This window comes from Jaculus jaculus, unplaced genomic scaffold, assembly GCF_020740685.1.
Source record: "Jaculus jaculus isolate mJacJac1 unplaced genomic scaffold, mJacJac1.mat.Y.cur mat_scaffold_37_1_1805170_arrow_ctg1, whole genome shotgun sequence".
NCBI classification, from domain to species: domain Eukaryota; kingdom Metazoa; phylum Chordata; class Mammalia; order Rodentia; family Dipodidae; genus Jaculus; species Jaculus jaculus.
This window is the reverse complement of record NW_025423493.1, coordinates 291,838-300,834: the sequence shown is the minus strand read 5'-3', so window position 1 is coordinate 300,834 and position 8,997 is coordinate 291,838. Positions and strand designations below refer to the sequence as shown.

General features: G+C 38.5%; 1 non-coding gene and 1 pseudogene across 1 annotated transcript; both read left to right on the top strand.

Moving 5' to 3' along the window:
• Positions 1 to 5,217: 5,217 nt before the first annotated feature.
• LOC123457360 lies at positions 5,218 to 5,408 on the top strand. Its single transcript, XR_006635003.1, has one exon. It is a non-coding gene; the product is annotated as a U2 spliceosomal RNA (small nuclear RNA).
• A 780-nt stretch (positions 5,409 to 6,188) lies between these two features.
• On the top strand, positions 6,189 to 8,034 carry LOC123457343 (annotated as a pseudogene).
• Positions 8,035 to 8,997: the final 963 nt, after the last annotated feature.

Genomic DNA, 8,997 nt, shown 5'->3' with positions numbered 1-8,997 from the left:
AGAACACAGCATACCAAAATGTCTGGGACACAATGAAGGCAGTTGTAAGAGGTTAATTTTTAGCCTTAAGTACCTATATTAAGAAATTTGAAAGGTCACAAGTAAACGACCTAATGCTTCACCTTAAAGCCTTGAAAAAAGAAGAACAAGGCAAACCAAAAATCAGTAGATGGGAAGAAATAATAAAGATTAGGGCAGAAATTAATGTAATAGAAAGAAAAAATCAATCCAAAGAATTAATGAGACAAAGAGTAGGTTCTTTGAAAGGATAAACAAGATTTATAAACCCTTAGCAAATCTGACCAAAAGAAAGAGAGAAGAGACACAAATTAATAAAATCAGAGATGAACAAGGTAACATCACAACAGATTCCAGAGAAATTCAAAAAACCATAGGGACATACTATAAAAGCATATACTCCACAAATTATAAAAATCTGAAAGAAATGGATGCTTTCCTTGATTTATATGAACTACCTCAATTAAATCATAATGAGATTAATCACTTAAATAGACCTATAACAAGCATGGAGATCTGAATAGTTATCAATCTCCCAACTAAAAAACGCCCAGGCCCAGATGGATTCACTCCTGAATTTTACCAGACTATTAAGGAAGAGCTAACACCATTGCTTCTTCAGCTTGTCCAGGAAATAGAAAAGGAAGGAATTCTACAAAACTCCTCCTATGAGACCAGCATCACCTTGATACCAAAACCCTGCAAAGATAGAACAAAAAAAGAAAATTACAGGCCAATTTCCCTCATGTACATAGATGCAAAAATTCTCAACAAAATATTGGCAAACAGAATACAAGAGTACATCGAAAAGATCATTCACCCTGACCAAATAGGCTTTATCCCAGAGATGCAGGGATGGTTCAATATACGCAAAGCTATAAATGTAATACATTATATAAACATATTGAAGGACAACAATCACATGATCATCTCATTGGACGCAGAGAAAGCCCTTGACAAAATCCAACATCCCTTCATGATAAAAGTCCTACAGAGACTGGGAATAGAAGGAACATATCTCAATATAATAAAAGCTATTTATGACAAGCCTACAGCCAACATATTACTGAATGGGGAAAAACTGGAAGCTTTTCCACTAAAATCAGGAACAAGACAAAGGTATCCACTGTTCCCACTTTTAATTAATGTAATTTTGGAAGTCTTAGCCATAGCAATAAGGCAAGAGGCACACATAAAAGGTATACAAATTGGCAAGGAAGAGACAAAGTTATCATTTGCAGATGACATGATTCTATACATAAAGGACCTGAAAGACTCTGCGAGCAAACTGTTAGATCTGATCAAAACCTACAGCCACTTATCAGGATACAAAATAAATACACAGAAATCAGTAGCCTTCATATATGCTAACAACAAACACACAGAGGATGAAATCAGAGAATCACTCCCATTCACAATTGCATCAAAAAAAATAAATAAATAAAAGTAAATAAAGTATCTTGGAATAAACCTAACTAAGGAAGTAAAGAATCTCTACAATGATAACTTTAAAACACTCAAGTGAGAAACATCCCTTGTTCCTGGAGTGGAAGAATCAATATTGTGAAAATGGCAATTTTATCAAAAGCAATCTATACATTTAATGCAATCCCTATCAAAATTCCAAAAGTAATCTTCATGTAAATAGGAAAAACAATTGAAAAATTCATTTGGAATCACAAAAAATCTCGAATATCTAAAATAATACTGAGCAACAAAAATAAGGCTGGTGGTATCACCATACCTGATTTTAACCTATACTACAGAGCCATAGTAACAAAAACAACATGGTAGTGGCACAGAAACAGACACGTATATCAGTGGAACAGAATAGGGGACCCAGATGTAAGCCCAAGTAGCTATAGCCACCTGATATTCGATAAAAATGCCAAAAATACTCATTGGAGAAAAGACAGCCTCTTCCACAAGTGGTGTTGGGAAAACTGGATATATATCTGCAGAAGGATGATAATAGATTCTTCTCTCTCACCATGCACAAGAAATAAGTCCAAATGGATTATAGACTTTAACATCAGACCTGAAAGTCTGAAACTGCTAGAGGAAAAAGTAGGGGAAACCCTTCAATTTATTGGTCTTGGCATAGACATTCTGAATACAACCCCAATTGCTCAGGCAATAAAACCACAGATTAATCACTGGGACCTCATGAAATTACAAAGATTTTGCACTGCAAATGACACAATGAAAAAAGCAAAGAGGCAACCTACAGAATGGGAAAAAATCTTGGCCAGCTATATATCTGATAGAGGATTAATTTCTAGGACATACAAAGAACTCAAAAACTTAAATAATAAGGAATCAAACAAGCCAATCAAAAAATGGGCTATGGAGCTAAATAGAGCATTCTCAAAGGAATAAATACGAATGGCATATAAGCATCTAAAAAAATGTTCTTCATCCCTAGTCATCAGGGAAATGCAGATTAAAACTACATTGAGATTCCATCTCACTCCTGTCAGATAGGCCACTATGATGAAAACAAATGATCATAAATGTTGGCAGGGATGTGGAAAAAGAGGAACTCTTCTACACTGTTGGTGGGAATGCAATCTGGTCCAGCCATGTGGAAATCAGTGTTGAGGTTCCTAAAACAGCTAAAGATTGATCTACCATATGACCCAGCTATAGCACTCCTAGGCATATATCCAAAGGAATCATCTCATTTCCCTAAGGAAAAAAAAAGCCATGTTTATTGCTGCTCAATTTATAATAGCAGGGAAATGGAACCAGCCTGGATATCACTTAACTGATGAGTGGATAATGAAGATGTAGCACATTTATACAATGTAGTTCTTCTCAGCGGTAAAGAAAAATGAAGTTATGAAATTTGCAGAAAAATGTATGGACCTGGAAAGGAGTATAGTAAGTGAGGTAACCCAAGCCCAGAAAGCGTAGTGCCACATGTTCTCTCTCATGTGTGGATCCTAGCTACAGATGATTGGTCTTCTGCGTGTGAATGAAAGTTCTTAGTAGCAGAGGCCAGTAAGTTAAAAAGGAGACATAAAGGGAAGAGAAATGAAGGGAGGAGGGAACTTAATAGGTTGATATAGTATATATGTAAGTACAATGATTGAGATGGGAAGGTAATATAATGGAGAATGGAATTTCAAAGGGGAAAGTGTTGGGGAGGAGGGAAGGAATTATCATGGGAAAATTTTTTATAATCATGGAAAATGCTAATAAAAATTTAAAAAAAGAAAATTCAATGAGAAATGATTATTGGTTTAATGAAAAAGAATATGTGAGCAGCATCTGAGCACACGAAATTTTGTTGGACATCATTTGCCTTTGGCACTAGTAAATTAAAAGCTTAAGGACAAATTTTGGTAAATATTTGGGAAATTGAATAACTAATTAATTGCTGCTTAAATGTACACTATTATATCTGATAATTTAGAACACATTTTGGCAGTTATTTTTTAACCTGGCTGTCATTAGCAAACAATGACATCTGTATTTCTCCCAATAAAAACAAGGAGGAAATACGTTTAATCATTCCTTGCTTAAGACCGTTAGGATCAAATCAAAGTGCTTCTATGGTGTGGAAAGCTTACTCAGGTGAGAGAGTTGTTCATAAGATTATCAGATGAACTTACAATATCTGGTGAGGCTGAAGAAGAAAATGAATCTTTCATATATTGAGAAATGGGGACATATCCAAGGGTAGGTGTCAGGAGCCATAGAGCATAGCCTCTCCATTTTGCCTGGGCCTGCTCATAAACTGACTCATTACTCAGAAAGCTGGTCTATCCCGCTTTCTGTTAGGTACTTCTGGAACCAGTTAGCAGACTGCTTACAGAATCTTATCTTTTGCAAAAGGCTAGTTTATGGTCAGGATGTGAAGCCTGGTGCAGTCAGGACGTTAAGCCAGTTAGGCAAGATTAGATGAACACCTAATTACATCCCCTGTAATTACAACTCCTTGCCCTGGCCACATCCCTTTCCCCCTACATCTCCTTGCCCTGACCACGACCCCTTCCCCCTACAACCCTATATAAACCTACATGTACGAGTAAACTCTCGAGGCCGTGACAAACATCTAGCATGGTCTCCTTCTTGTGTTTCTTTGCCTTCTTTCATTCAGGTTGATTTTCACCTCGCTTCTTTATTCGACTCTCCGCTGCTTGGGGCAAATGGCGCCCGAACGTGAGGCCCGAGGTATGACGAAAGACCTGAATGTCACTAGAGTGGACGGCCGTCCCAGCCATTAGACCGCCACCCCACTGGAGGGGTGAGTGAAGGTCTGCATAGAGGACACTACAGGCAAACCTCCTATTTAGCCTCTCTTCCTATCAACAAAACTGGGTATGCAACAGCCAGTAAATGCTCTTAGAGTTGCTGCCAGATCTTAAAATTGCAGTCAGGCCCATTGAGGAACCCATAGGGAATGTTGCCCTCTGGTTTTGCCATTTCTCCTCTTTCCTTTCTATCATGGGACAGATCCTAAATAAGCATAAATTGTTGAAAGGCTTAAAACATCTCTCAAGGCAGAAGGAACACGGGTTAAGGAAAAAAAAAATTTTTAGCAAAGAGTAAAAAGGAGCTAATTGCCATAGTAAAAGATATTCTAAAAACCCAAGAAATTGAGATTGCTTCAAGTTTTAAGCAAATTTTTTAATTTTATCAGGAGGATTTGTTCTTTTTATGTGTGTGTATATGTGTATATGTGTTTATGTGTGCTCATTGTGTTTGCCAGTCGTGTCATGTTTGTGACTGTTTGTAACTAAAGAGATGAGACAGATGCAGGTGATATTCCTTTCTCCTCTAGAGAACTATTTCAAGGAAATCAAAGACGTAAGCATAGAAGTTAAAAAGGAAAAGTTAAATGTCTTTTACAGGAGTGAATTTGCCAGATATTTGTTCTAGGTCAACTTCACCTTACATAGTGGATCATTTAAAACAACAGAACTTCCTCTAAAGAGGTAACTTATAATTTGTCCAATATTTTTAAAAAAAGATTGTAATGTCCTGTTACTTAAAAGGAGGAGGTAACTGATCTGACTTCTGAGCCAGCCTGCCTTAAGATAACAACACAATTTGCCTTAGCTACTCCTAATAAAATCATTGCCAAGTGTGTTATTGGTATTAATGATATAAAATTGTATTAAGACTGCTTTCTTTTTAGTAATAGGATTAATCAATTTGGTGTAGGTTTTTAATAGCCTTATAAGAATGATAATCACTTCTCACCCTTTTGGCTAAGATCAAGTGTAGTATCTGTTCTTATCAGTCTAATATCTGATATGTCCTCTATCCATGGACAGTATATTAAAAGGATTTTTGGAGCTTGGAGTTGGAATAGGAGCATACTCCATCCACTCCATGCATCAACCTGGTATTGCAGTACTTCCTGGAATGGTGCACCCCCTTGGGGGAATAAAAAAAATGAATTAAAAAAAGAGAATTAATGACAGGGTGAGATGAATTGATTGAAGGATCTGGAAAAGAATTTTTCAATGTTGGGACATAGAATGCTCATTAAAAATGCTTTTTGAGTGGTACTGAGAATGTTAAAGTATGTGGATAAAGATGTGTGTATGTAGGAAAGAATTTTCAGGCTAAACCTAAATGCCATGCCTAAAGTTAGAGATTCTTCAACTGTTTACAGACACTTAAGGATACTCTAAAAGTTTTATATAGGGACATAGTCTTAATCTAAATTCATCTTACATTAGACACAGGTGATGCCTATGTTAGGTGGGTCACAAAGTCATAAGTACAGATGTAATTGGAGGTTTAACCAGGTTAAATATACACAAAAGTTGATCACCTTTTGTTTTACAAATGGGTAAATTTTCTATGTAAAAACAAACAACTTTGGAATAGAAAAGTAATGTCAGGATGCTTATCTCTGCTCTGTAATTTCATTTTGCTCTTGCTTTCCAACATATGCTACTTAAATTCATGGAAAGCAGAGGCCAGTAAGTTAAAAAGGAGACATAAAGGGAAGAGAAAGGAAGGGAGGAGGGTACTTAATAGGTTGATATTGTATATATGTAAGGACAATGATTGTGATGGAGAGGTAATATGATTGAGAATGGAATTTCAAAGGGGAAAGTGGGGGGAGGGAAGGAATTAACATGGAATTTTTTTTAGAATCATGGAAAATGCTAATAAAATGTTTTTTTAAAGAAAAAAAAAGACCTTCAAGTACTACTGCCACACTAACAGCCAATTTTACTAAAATTGCAACATTGAGAAGTCAGGCATTGACCACATCTGCTCATTCCGTTGTGCACCATGGGATTCCTTTGCAGGGGGGAATGGCACAGTGCAGTCGTGGTGATGCCTTCCATCAGACACTGATTATCTGTCCCCCAGCTATTCAAGGTATTCCTGCTGCACATGGTAAACCTACCAGTTACTCCTCTTGTAAGTTAGGCCCCAGCCATGCAGCCACTGCAGATCCAACCAGTTCTTTCTCAGACTTGGTCTGGAAGAACACAGCAGATGCTGGTGCCTGCCTGGCAGCAGGTACCTCCCATGCCTTCTGCTGCTGCATCACTCCCTTCTGAAAGCATGGCTGGCTCACAGAGGCCTAGAGACTAGGGGAAAGTTATTTCACACAGCAGTCATTACAATTTGGTGATGCCACAACCTCTCTAACCAATCAAATAACTTTATCAGCTCCTCAACCTATTAGTGTGGGCATCACACATGTTGTCTGGCCTCAGCCTGCCACTACCAAGAAAAATAAGCTGTGCCAGAACAGGAGTAACTCATTACAGAATACCAATATTCCACATTCAACATTTATTTCTCCAAAGGTAATAAATGGGAAGGAAGTTGAGGAACTAAGTTGCATAGAAACACAGGACAATCACAGTTCAGAAGGAGAGGCAAGAAACTGTTGTGAAGCATCTATAATACAACACTCCGATTCATCAGTTGCAGACAAACAGTGGCAAACTATAATCATAGCTAACTCCCCAAGTCCTGCAGTGAGTGTGATCACTATTAGTAGTGACACTGATGATGAAGAGACATCACCACGTCATTCACTCAGAGAATGCAAAGGCAGTCTAGATTGTGAGGCTTGCCAGAGCACTTTGGATATTGATCAGATGTGTTCCCTGAGTAGTCCAGACAGTACCCTGAGCACCAGCAGCTCAGCACAGTCTAGCCCATCCCCTTGCAAAAGTCCGAACAGTATGTCAGATGATGAACAAGAAAGTGGTTGTGACACTGTGGATGGCTCTCCAACATCTGACTCTTCTGGGCAGGACAGTCCATTTGCAGAGAGCAATTATGCAGAGGACACTCATCAGGACACAAAACTGGTAACTTGTGCTGACTCAGAAGCCAAGCCATCTGTTTGCACTGTTGTGCCACCAATGGGAATAGAAAGTGGATTAAAAGCCAATCAGCAAATGGCCAACACAGATTCTACATGCCAGCCATTAGTAAAAGGACGATCTGCCCCTGAAAGATCAAACCAGCCTTCTGCCATGGGTAGTCGTCATCAAAAATTAACATCAGCATTCCAGCAGCAGCATTTGAACTTCAGTCAGGTTCAGCACTTTGGATCTGGGCATCAAGAGTGGAATGGAAACTTTGGGCACCAAAGCAGCAAGCCTATATCCCTACTAGTGTTACCAGTAATCCATTCACTCTTTCTCATGGGAGTCCTAACCACACAGCAGTACATGCACATATGGCTGGAAATACGCACCTCGGAGGACATCCTACTCTGCTTCCATACCTGTCATCATCTACCCTCAGTAGTGCCACTCCAGTGTCCCACCTCCTAGCCTCTCCATGTACCTCAAGACCTATGTTACAGCATCCAACCTACAACATCTCCCATCCTAGTGGAATAGTTCACCAAGTCCCAGCGGGCATAAATCCCCATCTGTTATAAACCCCAGACCATCCATCAGACTCAGTACAAAGAAATCTTCCCACCACACCCTTACATTGCAGCATCGTCTACACATGCTGGATTTCCTCTGAGTCCAACAAAGCTCAGCCAGTATCCGTATATGTGAAAACTCAGACAGTATACTGAGTAAGCTCGATGATGCAAACATTTGATTAAAAATAAAGACATGGGGGCTGGAGAGATGGCTTAGCAGTTAAGCGCTTGCCTGTGAAGCCTAAGGACCCCGGTTCGAGGCTCGGTTCCCCAGGCCCCACGTTAGCCAGATGCACAAGGGGGCGCATGCGTCTGGAGTTCGTTTGCAGAGGCCGGAAGCCCTGGCGTGCCCATTCTCTCTTTCCCTCTATCTGTCTTTCTCTCTGTGTCTGTCGCTCTCAAATAAATAAATAAATAAAAATTTAAATTAAAAAATGTCAAAAAAAATAAAGACATGGTATTTAATAAATATTAGCCATGACACAAGAAAGTTATTTTTGAATCATGTAGACTTGGGTGCAATTTAAACAACTTTGAGCTTTAAAAAAAATCTCACTTTTAATGTGTTTTGCACATTTGGTATAACTTGTCTTTGGTCATGTTATCTTCTTACATAGTAACTTTAGACAGGTGACTTATGGGAGCAGAAGTCCAGTTTTGCTCCTGCTATTTTTATAAAATTACCTGCTAAATAGTGCAAGACACGTCCATATTTGGGAAGCCATTCTGTGTATAGACTTAGAGCAACAGATGTACGTGTGTCAGAATTACATCATATGAGTAAATTGTACTATCTGTGTCCTAGTGTGTAAATGTTGGGTTACTTAACCTAAGAAATTGAGCTATTCTTTACATTGCTTGTGTCTTTTGCATGGGCAAAATGTTGCCTAGACTTTGCTGTTAATGTCCTAATAATCTCAGCTGCATTGTAAACCGTTCCCACACAGTGCCTTAAATATTTGAGGTTGTTAATGTTATTACCTATCTATAGATGTTGAGGACTGCAACAGTTAAAATTCAGATCTACTCTTTAGTTTTCTTTCAGTAGAGTAAGTTCATTTTTGGGTTTGTGTGGTATGATTTTAGATAGTTGCTGTTTTTCC